Here is a 19,463-nt window from a genome sequence, read left to right on the forward strand (position 1 = left end):
CAGAGCTGAAATGCAACAAACACCTTGTTACTCCACACTGAATCTGACCTCCATGCCGAGCTTTCTAGAGGAAATAACAAGCCAAAAACTCACCTTCATGGCCGGAGGGACAAAACTTTTCTCTCCCCCCACTCTAAAAGGTCTGGCGAGGTTGCAACATGAAAACCTATCTCATGTGTTATTCAGCAGAAGACTAAACCAGAGCCCGGAGGCAGGACAGGGCCCAAGTAGTCGTGGCATCATTTTGTGGGTGAACCAACACCGACAGACCTTACAGACATTTTGGCTTGTCAAACAGGTGATACGTTCATAATGATAGCTTTTCATTTAGGTGTTCTGGTGTTGTGCATCTTAATAACATTGATGTTATTACTTACACGTATGCTTTTCCTGCTGTGACAAGTCAAAATGCCTGAAGCATATACAGTATTTTCTAGAGTAACACTACCACTGTATATATGTAGTAAGAGTAACGCTTTATTTTACAGGTCCCTCACTTGTATACTAATTTCCTGGAAATATTCTGAGTAATTTGCAGGTATTTAATGGTTACTCTTTCAGACATTTTACAGAGGGTGGTGCAATTTGAACAGAAAAAAGTGTTAAATCGGTTTAGTTGGTAAGTATCCAATCATTATGTTTGGGTTCATACATAGTTGTTAATTTGCAAAACTTAATAAATGACAGAAAATACTTAGTTTTCAGTGTGTAGCTTTGTGTGTCAAACAATATATTAGCATTTTAGTTTTTTTTTCAATGATTTTCTAATAGCAGTAGTACTGTGTAACTGTTCATTCTTAAAGCATTTCTTTGAAAGAATTATTTAATTTGGTAGTATATGGAAAATGTGCTCATTATAGAGTTCTTTAGAAACAACCTAATATGCTAATATGTTTGACACACAAAATGACACACTGAAAAGTAGTATTTCCTTTCAGTTTATATATGATATACATATGAAACCAAATATAATGAATCAACACTTACCAACTAAACCAATTTAACACCTTTTTCTGTTTTCTCTTATAATTTGTACCAAGTAGCACCACCCTCTCAGTAAAATTTACTGTTAAATACCTGCAAATTACTCAGAAGATTTCCAGAAAATTAGTATAAAATACACTTTATTTCTGTTGCACCTTTGGAAACCAGAGTTATGTCTACATTAAATACAATAACATGAAATACAACAAAAAATTAAGGAAATGGTCAAACATAGAGAAGAACAACATAAAATCTGCATGTAAAATTTACATCAGTAAGAGTTGTAAAAATAATATTTGTTATAATAGTGTTTAATGAATACAGCTGTGAAAATGTGACTGTTATGATTTTAATATTTCATCCTAATGAAAATTTGTCAAATTTGTTCTTTTTTAACGTATTTCTAAAATCATTGCAGTGGTTTTGAGTATATCAGCTCAGTTCTTAAGTGCTCAGTCCTTAACAACATTTCAAAACTGCTCCCACTCTTCCACAGTGTTGGAGCTAAAATACTAAAAGCGTGATCCTCCTCCTGTCTCTAACCTGGACCGATGAGCTCTTAACAACATTTGGTTGCCAGACTTCAGGGGTATTGTTGCAAAATAAGGAGTTAAACTTTAAATAGAATTCTAAAACGAAAGGGGAACAAATGTTCTTCAGCGAGGACCGGAGAGATATACTGTATGTAGTGCCTGCAGCCTTACTGCTGCATTCTGACCCAGCTGAAGACGGGCTATTGCTGCAACATTGAGACAAAAAAATAATAAGTGAGAAGAGATGGGTGGATAATTTGCTCAACTATGTTTTTTGAGAAGATTTGTTTGACTTTGACAAGATTTTTTATTTGTAAATAGCAAATAAGTAGTTTCAGTTGAAGATTTTAGTTTATTATCTACGTTTTTTATTGTATACTATACATAACCTGCCTCCTTTCTTGACTGTCCTCATGCTGTATTGTTTTGTGACATCTATCTATGTATCTATCGCAGAAAGGATGATAGAGCTAACACTTTGTGACATCTAACACAAACATCACTATCACTTCTTCTCCTCGGTGACACTGTTACTACAAAATGTATGAAAGCAAAACTCGTTGCTCCTGTTGTTGCCTCCCTGCAGGATTCGCTGCGACCCTGTTGACTTTGCAGCGCTGCCTTTCTTTTACCGCTCTCCGTGTGTGCATGTGTTTGTATGCCAGTGAAATTATACGTGCCAGTGTGCTTGTGTCTGCGTTTGTGCGTCTCCCAGGGGTGTGTCGCTGCTGTATCATGGCGGGGTCGATAAGCGAATCTGCCCGTGTGACACAACGGATTACTGCTGCCTGGTCTCAGCTCAGAAAAAGACTGTGAGAGGACTCGGGAGAAATGGCAGCTCTGCTCCGCTGCTCTAATTCTAACTGACAGAAATGCTGTAGAAGAAATTTCCTTCACTTGCTTTAAAGTTCTGTCTTCATTATTGATAATTTTCTTTTATCTGGCTATTTAATTCTTTGATTAGAAATTTTGTATTCTTTTCTTTGTAATGCAGCTTTAAAGCCTTGAAGTAAACAGAAGATGAGAGTTAAAGTTTTAGCAGAAACAAAAGTAAAGTTACGGATTTGAAGGAAGGATTGAAGTGTTTTTGCCTTACTCAAAAAACACTACAATAGATCACATTTGCTGAAGGGCGAATAGGCTTCTGGGAGCTGAAACGCACCTGTTACCCTCTGGGTTCTCTTCACACTGACACTTTCTGCAACAGATATGATAATTTGATCTTTCTCCTCTCTCATGAATTAAATTTTGCAATTAGCAATGCCACTGATAACTTTTTGTCTGTCCTGAAACCTTGTCTGTCTTGTTTGCCAAAGTCTTCATCTGTGTCTACAGGTCAAAAAAATCCCTCGGTGCGTTCGCCGTTGCCAGGTGACCGTGTAACCTTTCCAATCCTAATGAGAGGTGACATTATCTTCCTTATCTTGGATCTGGATGATATGCTGTCAGTTCTGACAGCTGGTTGACTTTAGTTAGTCTTGCAGGAGCCCATTGCAACTTTGAGGCTTGGAAATGATTTTTGGGTTTGCAAGTGCTGACAGTAAAGTCCTATACTGATATGGCAGTGGTGAATAGCTTGTCTGAGTCTGTGTTCACCTAAACCAAAGCCTATACTGCACTGTATTTTGATGTGTACAGTAAAGTGAAGAAATGGTGCATTGACTGGAACACAACAGTCTCTAGTGGCAAAAGAGACGCAGTGCATGGAAAGGTTATAAAAATGCTTGGCATCTAAAACATCAGTGAAATAAAACTGTCTGTTGAATAAAAACCTTGTTCTTAAAACAAATGGCAGACCACGGGGTAAATTCATGCTTGATCTAGATTTTTTGCTCTTTCCTCCTCTCTCAAAAAGAGCAGCACAGCTACTAAAGCAACTAATAAAGCTATTCCTCAAAAGGAAAACATTGAAAAGATAGTCTGAAGATATAAATAAAAAACAGAGATGTGAACAAAAGAGGAAAAGGAAATGGGAACAAGCTGGGTTAAAAGACTGTTATATTTAGCTGCACACAAAGTGAAAAAAAAAAGAAATCTTTAAGATCCACGGAGAAGTTTCATTTGTGGGGTGAGTTAATCTCCTGTGAAAAGCAGGGAGAGGATGTGACTGCCATCAAGAAACAGAACATCACAAATGAAGGCTGACAAAAGAGTGATTTTTTTTTTTTTTTTTTTTTTTTACTGCATGAATATTTAATCAGCTAAACCACAGATTGTAGTTGCTGTTAAAATGAAAATATCATTCAAAGTGAAAGGGATTTAGAATGTGATATGAATAAAACGGAGGCATAATGACAACTGATGGTGTGTTTTGTTACTTCACATGATCTTCAGAACAGAAAATCTATCGCAAGAGACCGAAGCTGCAGGATCCTCTTCTCATCACAGAGTAATAAAGCTTCTGTATTTAAACACTGACTAATACCCACTGTCAGCTTGTGTAACAATACAGTAAATCATCAAGAGGAAGAGGGGACAGTCTCACAGCGAGGCAGAGGCAGCGACCTGCTGACGTGCTGTTGACAGTGGAGGTCCATGGAGGTGGCGGTGGTGGTGGGGGAGGGCAGTGTGGCGAGGGATGATACATAGCGTGTCACTAGAGCTTTGAGATGCTTGGCAGGGGATGGATGACCTGTTGAGATGCCCTCTGGGAACAGAGGCGTAAAAAAAAAATAGCAGGTCAACACTGAATAAGTCTGTCAACAGGAAGCAGGACACGGAAACTGGCACAGAGGCTTATATTCATTAGGAGCCAAAGGGGGAAGACTGTTTTCAGGGAAAAAAACAAAATACATCATGCTCGTTATGGTGGACGTATCTTGTTGCATGACACAAGCAGAGGACTCTCAGTGCGCAGTGTGAGAGCTGCGTCATCTCCAGATGGCTGTCGGAGTCACCAGTGAGCAACAATGTGTGTGTGTGTGTGTGTGTGTGTGTATGTGTGTTCCCAGAGCTCACAGCCTCACCCTCTCCACCTTTGCAACCATGGCAACGCTGAGCAAGAGGTCCTGCTGAGGATGCTGTGCTGTCCTGAGGGAGGGGAGGAGCTGCACTGGGTGACAGCAAGCACGTTTTCCTTGTGTGTCCTTTACTGCGTACAGGTTTGAATGATCGGCAATCCTTTATTTTGTTGGACTCTGTTTTATTTTGTTTTGAATGTGGCCTAGTTTAATGTTTTGCATTTAAGTGTGAAGCACTTTGTTAATTGGATTTTGAGAGATTAAGGGGGTTTGAGAAGTGCATAACAAACATTGTGATTACTGTATTTTGCAAATCTGCAGCCTAAATTTGTTATGGTGCTTTGAGAATGACTGTAGAATTCAAGTGAGACTTTATGACCTGACCATGTGCGCAAGGTAAGGTCAGACAAAAGAAGTTTTTTATCCACACGTGGCATGTCTTTAGGGATGGCAGTGTTGGTCCGTAAGTTACTTGAATCAGCACTTTGGTCCTAAAATATCTCAGCAATTTTTGAATGGTTTGCTGGGAAAGTTTGTACATTCACGGTCCTCATGGGATGAAGACTACTGACTTTGGTGATCCCCTGACTTTATTAGCAAATGTGAGAGCTAACATGCTAAGCAGTGAACATGGTAAATATCATGATCCCTAAAAATTTGCATGTTAAAATTGTCATTGTGAGCATGCTAACATGCTGACACCAGCATTTAGCTCAGTTTCATACAGCCTCACAGATGTGCTAAGAAGTGCAAAAGTGCTCTAAAAATAAAGATTATGATTATTTAATCTTGAATTTTAGGTTGTATTAGTTATTGTGTTTTGGATTCACTTAATAATTCAAGACCATGTGCGTATTTTAAGGTAATGTAAGACAAGGGAGGTATTTTTTGAAAAGGTTTAAAGGTTCAATTTATTCATCCATAAGAACAGGAATAGTGCTCCTGTCCTAATCAACCAATGCTGACTACAAAAATGCAGTAAATAAAATATGAAACATTGAAACCATCAATGAAAACAAAATAAAAATACAAAATTCTGGTTATACTGCTGTATCCCCTGTGGGATAAAAGAGCAAGAATACTGTTTAGTATGTGAGACAGGTTGTCTCAACCTGCTACTGGATTCAATGAGACCCCCCACACATACATATTATGTCATATGAGGTCATGAAAAACCTCCCATGACCAAGTTACATTTCCACAGGCAACATTACAGTTGTCATATGATAAAATAGTCAGATAAAACAGCAGGTGAAATGTGACCACAACACCTCACTTACCACTGTCACACCATAAGTAAAAATTGTCATTTGTGACATAAAAATAGAGTGGTGCCCTGGTGGCCTAAGAGGTACAAAGTGTAGACTATGAACCACAACATCCCCAGCTGGAATCTGGCCAGGGATGTTTGTTGCATGTCCTTCCCCTCTGACATCTCCCCATCTGGCAATGTATAAAGGTCTGTGTTGTAAGAGGCGGTCATTTCACAGCAACATCATTTTGGATGAGTGCAGCAGGTAATGAAGCTAGTTGCAGCCTTCAGTAAGCAGCCATCACCTGAAGCATACAGTTAGTCTGGCCGCAGAGATAATGAGGACAGCTTATCACATCTCGCTGCTCTCTTTCTTTTATCTGCCCGCTCTTGTTGAGCTCTGTCTGGCTGATTTATTTGAGCTCTGGACCTCAAAGGGAGCACAGAGCTAAAGTAAGACTTGGGAACCGAGCCAAACTGCCTTACTCAGATCTGGAGTATCTCTAAGTAGAAGGCACAGTGAAGTGCTCATGAGGACAGGCAGCGCGTGTGTATGTGTGTGTTTGTCAGCCCTGGGCAGAAGTGAATTAGATTATACACTTAAATCAGACAGTCAGGGTAATTTATGATTCATTCCTTTTGAACTCCAATTTCCTGCGATCCAAAACAAGATAACAACATTATGCGGACAGAGAGTTTACCTTTGATAAAGTACAGTTCACCAACACAAAACTAAAACAAATTAATTAAACAATGACCGCCATGCTGGTGTAATGATTCTTTAAAAGGCTGCTGGTCTGCAATATCCAGCTAAGACTACACCCTGAAATACAATGCTCACACTATAAAAACACCCCAGTAATGTCTAAAGAGAAATCAGAGAGTTCATGCTCTTTGTGTTCATCCCCAGAGGTGTAGCCTGTGTACTCTTACTGTCTCAAAACAATCTCTTCTTTGCCACCAGCCTCCTCAGGGAGAATATCGCACATTCTCTGTGTTTTAAGGGCATTGCTGTAGGCTGAGTAAATGTAAGCAGGAGAAGCCCATGAAACATCATATTGAAACACATTTCCTGTGTAATTTTAATCAAAATCTGCAGCCTGGGAAGAGAAAAAAAAATGACTAATGCATTATAGAGCAGCATGCCAGCCTCAGATTAAGGTAGCCCTGTGGGAGATAAGCTTTTTACTAATGACTAGACCTTGTGGTTAAACATGAATTCACAGTTGCCATCACAAAGGACAATAATTTGTATATTTTATCTCAAGCATCTTCGAGTAAAAATGTTATATTTTCTTTAAAAATATGATGTTCATGATGGTAAATCATCTAAAAATCAACATAATATGATTAAATATAATCTTATCTATATAATTGTGATTCAAGCAGCAAGCAGCTTGAGCCAGGAACCTCATTCATTATCAGTAAAACGTAAAATTCTTTTAGAAAATGCAAATGTAATAAATGTTACACAACTAATTTTCCTCCTAAAAAATTAGACTCCACAAAAGGATTATGAGGAACGCCCCTTTGAAATGAAGGAAGCTTGACTGAAAAACAAGGAGTCAACCTATTTTTAGTGGCACTTTAAGGATTGTTCTTCACCGCTGGAAGAGTCAGTTGATTCTCAAATGGACATCACTTCTTTTGAATCTCTGATTGTGAGGACTTACAATGGTCAAGGGAACTTGAGGTCTCGTCTCATTTTCTTATTCATATGAAGAAAGAAACGTAACAAGAAGTAAATATTCCTACATTTTCTTTGTGAAGATGTGCTTCCCCACTTTGTTGTATTTTATTTGTTATTTTTATATTAGTCTGTCTTATTTTATTTGTATTAGCTATGTGCCCAGATTAGTTCTGTTTATTGTAAGGATTGTTCTCAGCCACTGTGAAGTCTTTGAAGTCTGGTCTCATTTTCTAATTCATATAAAGAAGGAAACACAACAGGAAGTAAATATTCCTGCATTTTTTTCATTTTTTTGATTTGTCCAGATTAGTTCTGTAATCTAAGATTTATTGTAAGGTGTTGTCTTGGGTTGCATTATAGTCTTTATGTGTTGGAAAAGTTAATAAAAACTCAATGAGATCTTTGCAAATCTTTGAGCCCTCAGGTTTCACACTTCTAAGAGAGACTGCATGAATAATTACTCTGTCACTTGATATAGAAACGGGTGACAAATTGAAGGAAAAACCTGAATAAATGAGTCTAGAAACATAATGAATGCAGGTGCTTTCTCACAGGTGCACTGCATGGTAAAATTAAGCAATTAACATCCAATCATGCTCTGTGGTATGTTTAAAAATGCTGAGTAGTCCCAGTTGATTCTGATTCTGTATCAAGATGGCAAGAGGAAAAGATCTAAATGACTTTGAAAGAGGGTTCATTTTCAGGGCACGGATGGCAGGAGCTTCAGTCACAAAGACTGCTCAACTGGATAGTGTTTCTATAGGAACAGTGACTAAAGTGACATCTGCATTTAGATCTATGGGAAAGACATCAGTAAATAGGGTTGGAAATTGTGGTTGACACCGGACATTTGGTGACCACAATGCTTGTGCATTAGTGTGATATGTAAGGAAAAACAGAGGAGCAACTCTTCCTCAGGTGACTGAGAAGGTCAATGCAGGGCGTGATCAGACTGTCAGCAAGAACAGTCCATTGACAATTACATAGAGACGGATATTATAGTAGGGCTGCAGTGTATAAACCCTCATTTCAAAGATGAATGCACATTTGAGAGTTACGGGGAGCAAAAACCATAGGCACTGGTCTACAGAGATGTGGAAAAAAGTGACATGGTGAGATGAGTCATGACCATCATATTCTCGACAAATGGGCATGTGTAGCATACAACAAAAGAACCATACAGGCCTGAACGCTTGACCCCTACAGTGAGGGGATCTGGTGGCTCTGTTATGCTTTGGGGGGCATTTGCTGGCATGGTTTGCGTCCACTTGTCCCCTTAGAGGGAAGGGTCACTGCAAATCAAAACAAAGTTGTTCTGAGTGATCACCTTCATCCTATGATGAAACATTTCTAACCTTATGGGAGTGGTCTCTTACAGGATGACAGTGCCCCAATTCACAGGACACGAGGGGTCACTGAATGGTTTGATGAGTATGAAATATGCTATGGCCTTCACAGTCAGCAGATCTCAACCCAACTGAACACCTATAGGAGATTTTGGACCAATGTGTTAGACGGTGCTCTCCACCACCATCATTAAAACATCAAATGAGGGAATATCCTTTTGAAGAATGGTGTTCATCCCTCCAGTAGAGTTCACAGACTTGTAGAATCAATGCCAAGACGCACTGAAGTTGTTCTAGCAGCACGTAGTGGCCCAACACCTTACTAAGACACTTTATGTTGGTTGTTCCTTTAATTTGTGACCCATCATATGTATGTTGACTGTGACTCCAGCAGAGTCACCTGTCATCTTTCATTATCACAATGTTAGATGCAAACAAAGAGGAAATGTTTACATTTTCTCTGTAATTGTCTGTGCATAAAGGAAAAGTCAATACAGGCCAGGTCACATATTTGTCCCTGAGCACCAGTCTGAAGGTGAAATGTCACTATATTTCACCTTTGCAAACAACGACCATTAATTAAGGGCATTCATGGTTTTCTATTTGCAGTAAAGGGTAGCAAGAAGGAGAAAGAACTGCTGCTGATATCTCCCTTGGTGACTCAAACTCTACCACGAAATACTGATGCTCACACACAAAGCACAACAATTAATCAATCCCACAACACACACGCACACACACAGCTCTCCTACAAACAAAGATGCAGTGCCTGCATTTTGTGAGCTCAGAAGAGTGCTGCAGTAAACAAATTAAACAGTTGTTTACAAAAAAATCTAATTCTTTCCTTTTTTTTACCAGCTCAGACTAATCTGCTGCCTCAAACAGCACTACCTGCATCTGGAACTGAGGGATTTTAGAAACAGGCTGAACAACTGTGAAGCTAAATATGAAGATAAGTGAAATTAAATTCATGCTATTTCCAAGTCAATTTTTGCCCTTTTCGCTCTGCAAAATAAATGGAAACAACAATAGCTCGTTCAAACTTTTACTGGAGGGGGGAAGGAGATGGAAATAGTATTCCTTGAAATGGTCTCCCCATCTCCTGAGGCAAAAGGCAATTTCATGCTCCAGCACTACTCAGGGGGACATCAGGACTAAAGGTGACCTCAAGGTTAACAGTGCAAACCTAATAAATATGTTAGAAATCCAGCAGTAGAATAACAGCTCCTGGTCAATCCTAAAATGCAATCCCCAGGTTTAATTGCTTCAGAAAAGCATGATTTCCAATTTGCCAGCAATGAGGTACCTCATTAAAATGAACACAGGGGCATTTTCAAGGAAATAAGGGAATGTGGCGACCACTGAGAAATTGCCGTCACCCCTTTGCCCAGCTGAGGTGTTGTTGTTGACAGCCCAAGTAACGTCAGTGTTCAGCCTGTTTCCATCCTTATCACTTGATTCTCAATGTGACAGACATCAATAATTCAGAGGAACATCCCGGTGTTTGCAGCCATTTAAAGATAAAAGGCCAGAGTGGTCTACTTGTGCATGTTGTAGGTTTGTGTTGGTGTCATCTGCAAACAAGCAACAAGCCCATTAATAAGATGTTTTACCAGGCACTCCATGTGATGTGCAGGCAGGGAGTGTACAAGCTCTCTAGTTAATCAAACTCCAAAACAGCTGATTTCATTTATTGGTTCAGACACTTTGGTTCAAGGAGGGCTAATCAGCAAAAATCTGCTTCTGACATCTTTGGTTGGAAAGAAAACTGATATGAAGAAACAAGAAAAGTTACTAAGAAAACTTAGATGCCATCCTGATGCAGTAAAATAGCCCAAGAATTTGCATTTAAGATCACACTGGTCTGCACCTTGCTGCGTGTGCATTGTCGAAGACGAAACCTGCACATTCACATCTCTAAGTGCCACAAATCTTTGGTATACATTGGTCCACCTGAACAAAAGCGAAGCCTTACCTTCATTACGCACATACATGAGGCTATATCTGTAAATTATAGGTCATATATCATCTCATATAAGGACTTAATTCTTAACTTAATTCAGCTTCATGTCACTTGAAGAAAAATGTTTAACAGTTAATTGCAGATGTATCTGCAATGAAAACACCAAATGTATTTTTTTGAAAAAAGTGCAATTTATCTCTCAAAATACAAACTGAATAACTGGAAATAGTAGGCCAAGGGCTACTGCACTCAAAGACATCTCACTACTCATCAAGGCCCCAACCTTCCACTGTTGCTCCCTCCTCTTTGACCAAATTTAAATTCTGTGGCTCCAGTAACTGCCAAGATTGTAACCAGCATAAAGACCCAAATCAAATCTTAAAAATGGTCATTCAAAAGCCCACTAAGTGGTGTCAAAAACACGACTACATCCATAATTTCCCTCAGTCTAAGACCAAAACAGCCTTTTGATGCTCTTTGCCATTTCAGCACCATGGACAGCGCCAGAAGAAATCACAGCCTCTCTCTACACACAAAATCCACAGACAGATGACAGTGATTATTAAATCATCATCATCATCATCATCATCATCATCATCAGTTTCATCATTATCTTATCATCATTATTATAAACATGCCAGTGATGTGGATGCTTTTAAAAAATGAAAAGGCACTGACAACCTTTGATTATCAGTTTGACAAAAGGCACAGATGCCAGCTTTCATCAGGCCCTCTCAGGTATTTAACCAACAGAATATGAGAATATTGACATAAAGATTGGCATAAAAAAACATTGCAGGGCAACCAAACACAAATTCAAACAAGAGCGCAACTGCCATAGCATAAAAATCAACCTTTTAAAAACTTTCTTGACCATCCAATTAGAGTGAAACTAATAAGAGAGCTTCTACATCTTCAGGGATAAACAGTATAGGCCTATAACTGCATGCTTGTCTGAGTGTGTGTCTCTTTGAAGGGGAATAATCTAAACTATACATCTGGAGATTTTGCATAAGGGGAAGGGGGTTGGGGGGTGGTTATGCTGGCAAATAAATTATAAGTGTCTTACATCCTCATCCTCTCGCAAGCATTTCTTGCGGTACTGGCCGTGAGGTCTGCCATCAGCGAGGGGCTGGGGGGTCTTCGCGGCGTTTTCCTCGTCTGCAACCTGTCCACCGAGAAGGTGGCTGGCCTCAGGTGGGTGCGGGAAGGAATTGGTCGTATTGATCTTCCCGGTGAATCTCTGATACAACGAAGCCATAATAGGTCCAGTCCAGATAAAACAACTTACAGCATGTCAGAGACACAGACGGATCTCGCCTGGTTCGCTTTTTTTTCGGGGCAGATCTATTGGTTTTCTGTGCGCTTCGAGGGGAACCGATGGCAGGCAGCCAGTTTTCACCTCCGGGGTGGAGCAAAAAGATAAGGTGAAGGTACTTCGCTAGTCAATAAGCATCTACGGATAGTGGAAGACTCACAGGCTGAAGTGAAAAACCGATATAAAGCTGATTTCTTCGTAGCGATGTCCTTTTAGCTTTGTCCAGACGCACAGCAGACTGGTGGGCTGTAGGTGTCAATAGTTGCTCTCTTCTGTATTCACAACACGTTGCCTCCCCTCTTCAGTTTCCTGATGCCTCCTCACAGCGAGATAGCAGGCGGATGCTCTGAGTTTCCGATAAGATATACGATCCCCTTCTCCCCGGACTACGCCTGATTGTCCACGAAACAAAAGACCAAAAGATAATGTTTCGACACTTTCGGCTCTGTTTTTTTGGCAGACTGTCCTCACGCATGAAGAGTGTGAAGGACGCAGAGAGCCCGGCGGTACTCTCCGCAGACGCGCTCTGCATGAGAAGTGACCAGCAGCACAGAGCAGCTTTACTGTAGCGCTACTGTCACACAGCGCGTCTCTGTGTGCTGCTTTACGCACAAACATGCACCAGCACTGCACAGCACTCACCTGAATTTTACTTTCATTTAAAAGCTCTGATTAGCAAGTCGAACCCTTTAATGAGTACATTGAATGGGGTCGTGAAATTTTCGCCCAAATATTTGCTCACGGTCCCAGGAAGGAGCTCGAGTGCCTCTCTGTGGCGCACTGCATAAGGGCAGGCTGACCACACACCGCTGAGGAGGTGTATTCAAGTGTCAAACAACAAATATACTTGTTTTTGTTCACGTTTTCATAGAGAGTGCAGCTCTTACAAATTGAGTCAGTCTTGTGAAGCATAAGTCAGGATCAATACATTCTGCTTCAAAGTCCTAAAAATCATTTTCAGGCAGCAAATGTTTCAAGTCCTGTGAGAAAATAAAATGACAACCATTTATTCTCAAGGTTTTTTTAAAAAAAAAAAAAATACTTCCATGAATCTGTCTCATGCAGAATCTTTAAATGTTTTTCTTAAAATCCCCTCTTACTGTAATACTTCAAACCATCAAAGTGTCTCTTCTTCCTTTAATTTATGCAGTTTTCCTTCTATCATATATTTTCAGTCAGCTCAAATCCAGAAGTGTTATTCAGCACATATCCCACATTGCAAGTGATTTCATGCCTCACACAGGCCAAAGCAATGCAGCTCTCTGGTAAATGCAGAATATTGGTATATATATGAGGTGGACGGGGCTGGGGTGGGGTTGGGGGTGGGGGGATTGGGGGCTTCTGAGCGAAGTGTTAAAATCTCTGCCACCCCTGTCACGAAAGCCACAGGCGAACACCCCTCACCCTCTAACTGTGACAACTCTAACTGTCTCTCCACCAGGGCCGAGCTGTAATTCTAGGAAATAGGTCATCTTCACAGGGGTACAACTTCAAAGCAGCACTAAAGCATGGCTCAAAACAGCTCCACTGTTGAATACTACTGTGTTGCATCTCCCAGTCAAATCAAGCTAATTTTGTAATCATTTGCAAAGCAGTAATCAAGGCGTACTGACTACAACAGCAGAAATGAAAATTTTCTATCCACTATGAACAAAAAGCAAGTTTAAATTAATATTTTTTTTTAACAAATGGCGAATCATCTCTAGGTTTGAAAGAACTGCTGGAGGCTCATTGATTCATGGCTTGAATTATGAATATAACCTCTATAATAGGATATGTATCTGGAATACAGAATATTGATTTCAAAGGTTTGGACATTCATTCAAAAACAAGGATATAGGACATTCATGCCTTTGCCTAATTAAAGTTAGTCCCTCCCTTCCTCTTCAGTTTGAATCAGTTCACTTTTGACCTTTCGGTATGATTCATAAATGAATTGAATCACATCTTTGTTTGATGCTTTTGCCTGCAGTTTAATTGGCATTTCAGCTGAGATTTATATTGTGCACTGAGCATCTCTGGGCTCCCAGCAGCCTCCTCTTCCACAGTGGCTCGCCTTGGTCCCTGTCATCATTTGTTTCTCCAGTTCATAAATGCCTGTCCTGGGTCTATGCACTCTCGGGAAATAGGTCCACGTCACTTGACATCCATCCCAGCCTCTCTGATGGATGTCTTTCAATCTCTCTCACCTTGTTGGGTAGCTATTGTGAACTGCCTGGCTGCTTTAACGCGCCCCTCAGGACCGTGGCGGGAAGCCTGGGCTCAGCTTGACTCCTCTATCACCTTCTCGCAGATACAACAGCCGACTGGAGCTACACAGTCAATTAAGTTCGGCGTTATAGGAGGGCATGTAATAACTGTAATAACAGCTATAATGATTCCTGAGAGTTGCAGCATACCTAATGTCTCTGCGGGCAGCTAATAGTGCTGCTGGAATCGATACAAACTAAAACTTACTTCAGGTGTGCTATGGGACGTTGCAATTATATTTCAAGTACATAACATTTTAATCTGACTGACATGATTCACTTCTGTGCACTTTATGATTCATTGAGTGATAGCGTTATGAGGCTCTGCTATGCAATAAACTCCCCTGGGTGAGGTTACTTTTGATTCCAGAGGGGAATTTACACCCAAAAGTGACCAGAAGATTTACTAACTGAAAAATGCACAGATGTTATTTTATTATGTAAGTGCCAGAAAGAAATCACACCGTCTCATTGTTGAAACGAGGGGATAAAATGAAAAAGAAAGGCTGAACTAGAACCAAGAAGTTTGAGAAATATACAGCCTGACATAAAAAAATGGTGAGCAAAGTGTAAATTGTGGCGATTAATGCGTTTTAACATTTTACATTTTCTATGTTTTGCCTTTCAGTTTCTTTCACACGTGCATGTTTAACCACAATTCATAGTATTTTGATGTTTGAACCTATGAAAAATTTAGTCAAGTGGGGTGAATAGCTTAAGGTGTAGTCGTGTCACAACACAGTCATACATAATTCATTAAAACCATGAATAATATAATGCTCTTGCAATGCACATAACATTAATATGTTCGCAGTAGCCACTATGAGCCAACATGTTTCAATCAGCATGCTGCACACTGAAACAGAATGACACACAAATTAATTGGACGGAAGAAAAAACAGATCAATCAGTCAATGTCTGGTGCGAGGGCAGTAATATCTAATTTCCTCTGAACATCACTCAGCTGAATAAGGGAATTACTGCGCTTCTCTACATGCATGTAACAGAGTGGATTTAGTTACAGCTCACCATAATCACATTTTTTGCACCATTTTCCATTTGGTATTAGCCGGACACTAATGATTTCCCTTGATGCTGAGCCAGGGCAACCACAGCAACAAGTTTCTTTATCCTTTATCATCCCGCTGGCTGTATGTGGCGGATTACTGTACATACCCTGCTTTGCTGTGGCCTAGACACATATATTTGATCTTATAGCTGTCTTCAGAACAGTACTCACCCTGTAAATAGTTTACTCTCTCATTGATTAAAAATCTTTAGAAATCCACTTAAACTGAATCGTGTACATCAAGTTTGTCCAATTATCAGAACCAGTCCTCAAGCAGGAATAGATACGGATAGATGATGATTACAGTATAGACAAACAAAGATGATTCCTGGCTGCTTTCACCATCAATTTCCATACTTTGCTGTTTTATTACAAGAGTGAATGAAAACATAAAAAAAACTGTGTATGTTATATGACTCATTTCCCACCAGGATCACAATGTTCTATTGACCCATAACAACCATTACTCCCAGGGTGGAAACATCTTTCTCTGTCAGTGTTTATCAAAATGTAATTACGTCTCACTGAAGGCCGAAGTCAATAGTATTGTGAGGAGGAATACATTCCTTATCACCATATTACATCCCTCCACTACACTACAACACATGGTTCATTTTGGTCCATGTAATGATGGTGAAGTCAATTACTGCCTGCTGTAAGTCACACAACTTCATTACAGTCGTGGCACAAAAACAGAAAGCCTCCAAAAATTCATCAGTCTTGAATTCAATTCAGGTCATATTTAGCTGATAATATGCAAAAACAAGCAGCATGAACTCATGAGTCTCATTATAGCATTTGTGCCTCTTCTGCATGGATAACTTACAACTTACATTAATGTATATATTCCAGTAATTTAAACTTGCTTTAAGCACACTTTTCACTGAGCCACGTATAAAATTCGACTTTGTTAACTGCTTTCCAGGACTGAAACTAGCTGAGCATGTTGCCTGCTGGAACCGGCATTATCTTCTACAGTGAATAAGTGCTGAATCTTCCAGTACATTACGGATGAAGGGAAGCTATGTAGTGAGCCCAAATTGAAATGGCAGCAGATAAGTCACTGAGGAAATGGAGTTTAATGCTGGCTGATGTGGTAGAATAGACTGTGGCTACGTTTGAGGGGAGCAGCAGACCACAGTTGCCTCGTGGATTGTGGCAGCAGCAGATGAGGAGGAGGATGGAAGGAGGAAGGAGGGAGATAGGGTGGGAGCGGAGGAGCCGAGCGAACTGAACAAGAGCGTGTCACCAGAAATTTGTTGTTATATGTGCAGGGATATCAGTGTGCAGCAAAACATGGATTGAAAAGTGGTTGCTATGAATGAAATTAAGTAGCTTATCACAAGGGAAGTATGAGACGTAATCTAAAACCACCCTGCATCTCCTACTCTGCTACAAAATTCATTGTAACACCTCTTTGGTCATTTATTATTCCATATGGCTCCACATTTATGCATTCTTGCAGTCTGGAGTGCCTCATAACACTTACACTCACACTTCTCAATCCCTGAGAAATTTCAAAATTCTTATATTATCCCAATGTCCTTGTATATGTAAGTGTTGTTCTGCTGGTAATGGATTTGGAGCCATAGACACAAGCCCTTCTTTTATCTAACAACAGCAAGAAACATCCAATAATTAGCCTCACATTATGTCTGTTTTTACATTTTGTATCATTTTAATTGCTCAAGAACAACAAAAGTTATGCCAAACTTCTGCTCTTCATCAATTGCCCTTGCAACTCATTTGCATGCAAGCATGAGAGCAGCATAAAGTCATCAGCATTTAGTCAAAACTGAGTAATTAGCTGACCTCACATCCATCTACTTTCCCCCCGGGTGAATGATTTTCACATAAACACAGAGAAAACAAAATGTTTAAACATGCCAACAAGGAATGCAAAGCAGTCATTTGAAAATATCAGAACGTCTCACACAACAATGCATACGTACTTCTATCCAACTTTTCCCCATGATGGCCAGTTCCCACTGAAGTCATTAGACAGCAACACATCACAAAGAATAAAAATGAGGTACTAAACATTCTCCACAGCGTGTGGAGGGATTCATTAGAAGTCAGCACTTGAAAGAAAATTAAACGGGAAGCATTTGTCCGTCAAGATCCTCACGGGGGATGTCGGGACCCGCCACTCCCTTCCTGCCTGTCCAGTTGCTATCAAAAACAGCCAGCAGCCTTTTCTGTCAGGAGCAGGAGACTCACCCATAAACACAGACATTCCCCCACACCGTGCCATGCATGCTAAAAGGGCCCTTACCCTTCTGGAAGGAGTGCTGGTGTCTATCTTCAGCTGGGTGGCTATGAGAACAGACATGGTGAAAAGTGCCACTTGCCTTTCCCCCTCGCTGTGCTTGCACCTTTGTGCTGTGAAGTTGGGCTGCTGGAGGTGTCTGAGAAGTCCCCCCCCCTCTACCCTCGACCCCCTCCTCTCCCTCCCTCCCCTATAGCAAGGGAGAGGATGACCCGGGGGTCCAGGAGCCCGACCAGAACGCCGCCCTCTCTCCTCCCTGGGTGAATCAATCAAACAGACACTGGCATCGCCTCCACAGGAGGGAAAGCGGGTGGGATAGGAGGGGGGTGCCTCTCCTCGCTCAAGCTGCTCCGAATGCGACTTATCTCTCTCGTCCTTATTCCCTCCCTCCCTGGCTCACTCACTGCCTCTCTCATATAAACTCTCCCAACAAGACTTTTCTCAGCAGAGGCGAAGAATTCAATAGTGTAAGTAAATTAGAGAGTGGAAGCTAAACACACATGCATTTACAGCATGGCATGCTCTATATATGAGCAGTAAAGACAAATTGTTCTCAACACATCAGTACCAATACTGCCTGCTAGGCATTTTTACCTTCAAGTGTGTGTGTGTGTGTGTATGTATGTATGTTGGTGTGTGTTTTTACTTGTGCAGTGTGTGCACATATTACCAAGAAATGGATCAATTCAGTCGGTTTTGCAGCTGGGTTGTGATTAAGCACACGTAATATTTATGCTGCCTGTCTTCCACATCGTAAAATACAACCCCACCACCCCCACACACACACACACACTCACTCACTCACACACCTATCAAGCCATGCTAACAGGACAGAAGCCTGGCACGAGCCATGCTGCTGCTTTATTTATGTAGCATTTGTGCCTTGTGTATTGAATCCCAGGGCTGAGACTGAATAACCAGTTTACTCAACTAAACCGAAGCCATGGGAGACAGGGAATGAAATGGCTTTTACAACAAGGGGCAGTGATATTTCTCAATGAAAATCCAAATCCCTCTGTTTCCTGCCTTAATCTAATCTGCTCAACAAAATATGCCAAAAGCCAGAGGCAAGCAGCACAGCACCTTGAGAAGACCAGCGCAGACAGCTTGTACAGCAAAACATTCATAACTCATTTATTAAAAATGGTGCACGGAGGCTCCAAGAGCAGTGAATCACAAGGTTACCCACAGTCACTGCCCATTCAGATACGTGCTGAGGGGCTGAATCATGGCTCGTATTGATGCTGCTGTCCAGCATTTTGCTTTGCGTTTGAAATCAAGATGCTGAGGCAGTCTGAACATTGAAGATGCACTGTATATGGCACAAGGTCATTAAGACGCCATCACATGGCAGAATAGCGCCTCAAGTTTTACCCCTTACAGCTATGGAGGCTGGTGTCTAATTTAAAATTCATGAGCAAAATGTATACTATTTCAACATGACCTTGCCAATTATTCAGTGGAATAGTGAATGAAATAAAGTTGAGATGTCTATGTTCTTACTCCACGGACATGGGAATGTTTTATACCCTGTGGTAGTAACTGGTTGGAGATTTCACAGCACTTCATAAATACTTATATTTAAAGTCAGCTGAATTTCTTCTTCGAGCGTGACTCATGGACTCGTTTAAAGAGGAGTCTTTCCTCCCTGCAGCTGCTGCAGTTTATCACTAATGGCTGCTGGGCTTCGGTTCCTATTTTACACGTTTGATTTGCACACAGGCAACAAACCCGCAATGGCAGGAGCAGTTGAAAAAGAGCTGCATTTTTTTTATATATGTTTTTTATAAGTAAGCAATATAATCGCTGAACACAAGACAATTCAAGTTG

General features: G+C 40.6%; 1 protein-coding gene across 1 annotated transcript in view; it reads right to left on the reverse strand.

Annotated features, from left to right (window-relative positions):
- The window catches only part of LOC122994522 (dipeptidyl aminopeptidase-like protein 6), a 93,369-nt gene that overhangs the window by 66,628 nt on the left and 7,278 nt on the right, over positions 1 to 19,463 (reverse strand). The window lies entirely within an intron of this gene.

This window comes from Thunnus albacares, chromosome 12 (genome assembly GCF_914725855.1).
Source record: "Thunnus albacares chromosome 12, fThuAlb1.1, whole genome shotgun sequence".
Lineage (NCBI taxonomy): Eukaryota > Metazoa > Chordata > Actinopteri > Scombriformes > Scombridae > Thunnus > Thunnus albacares.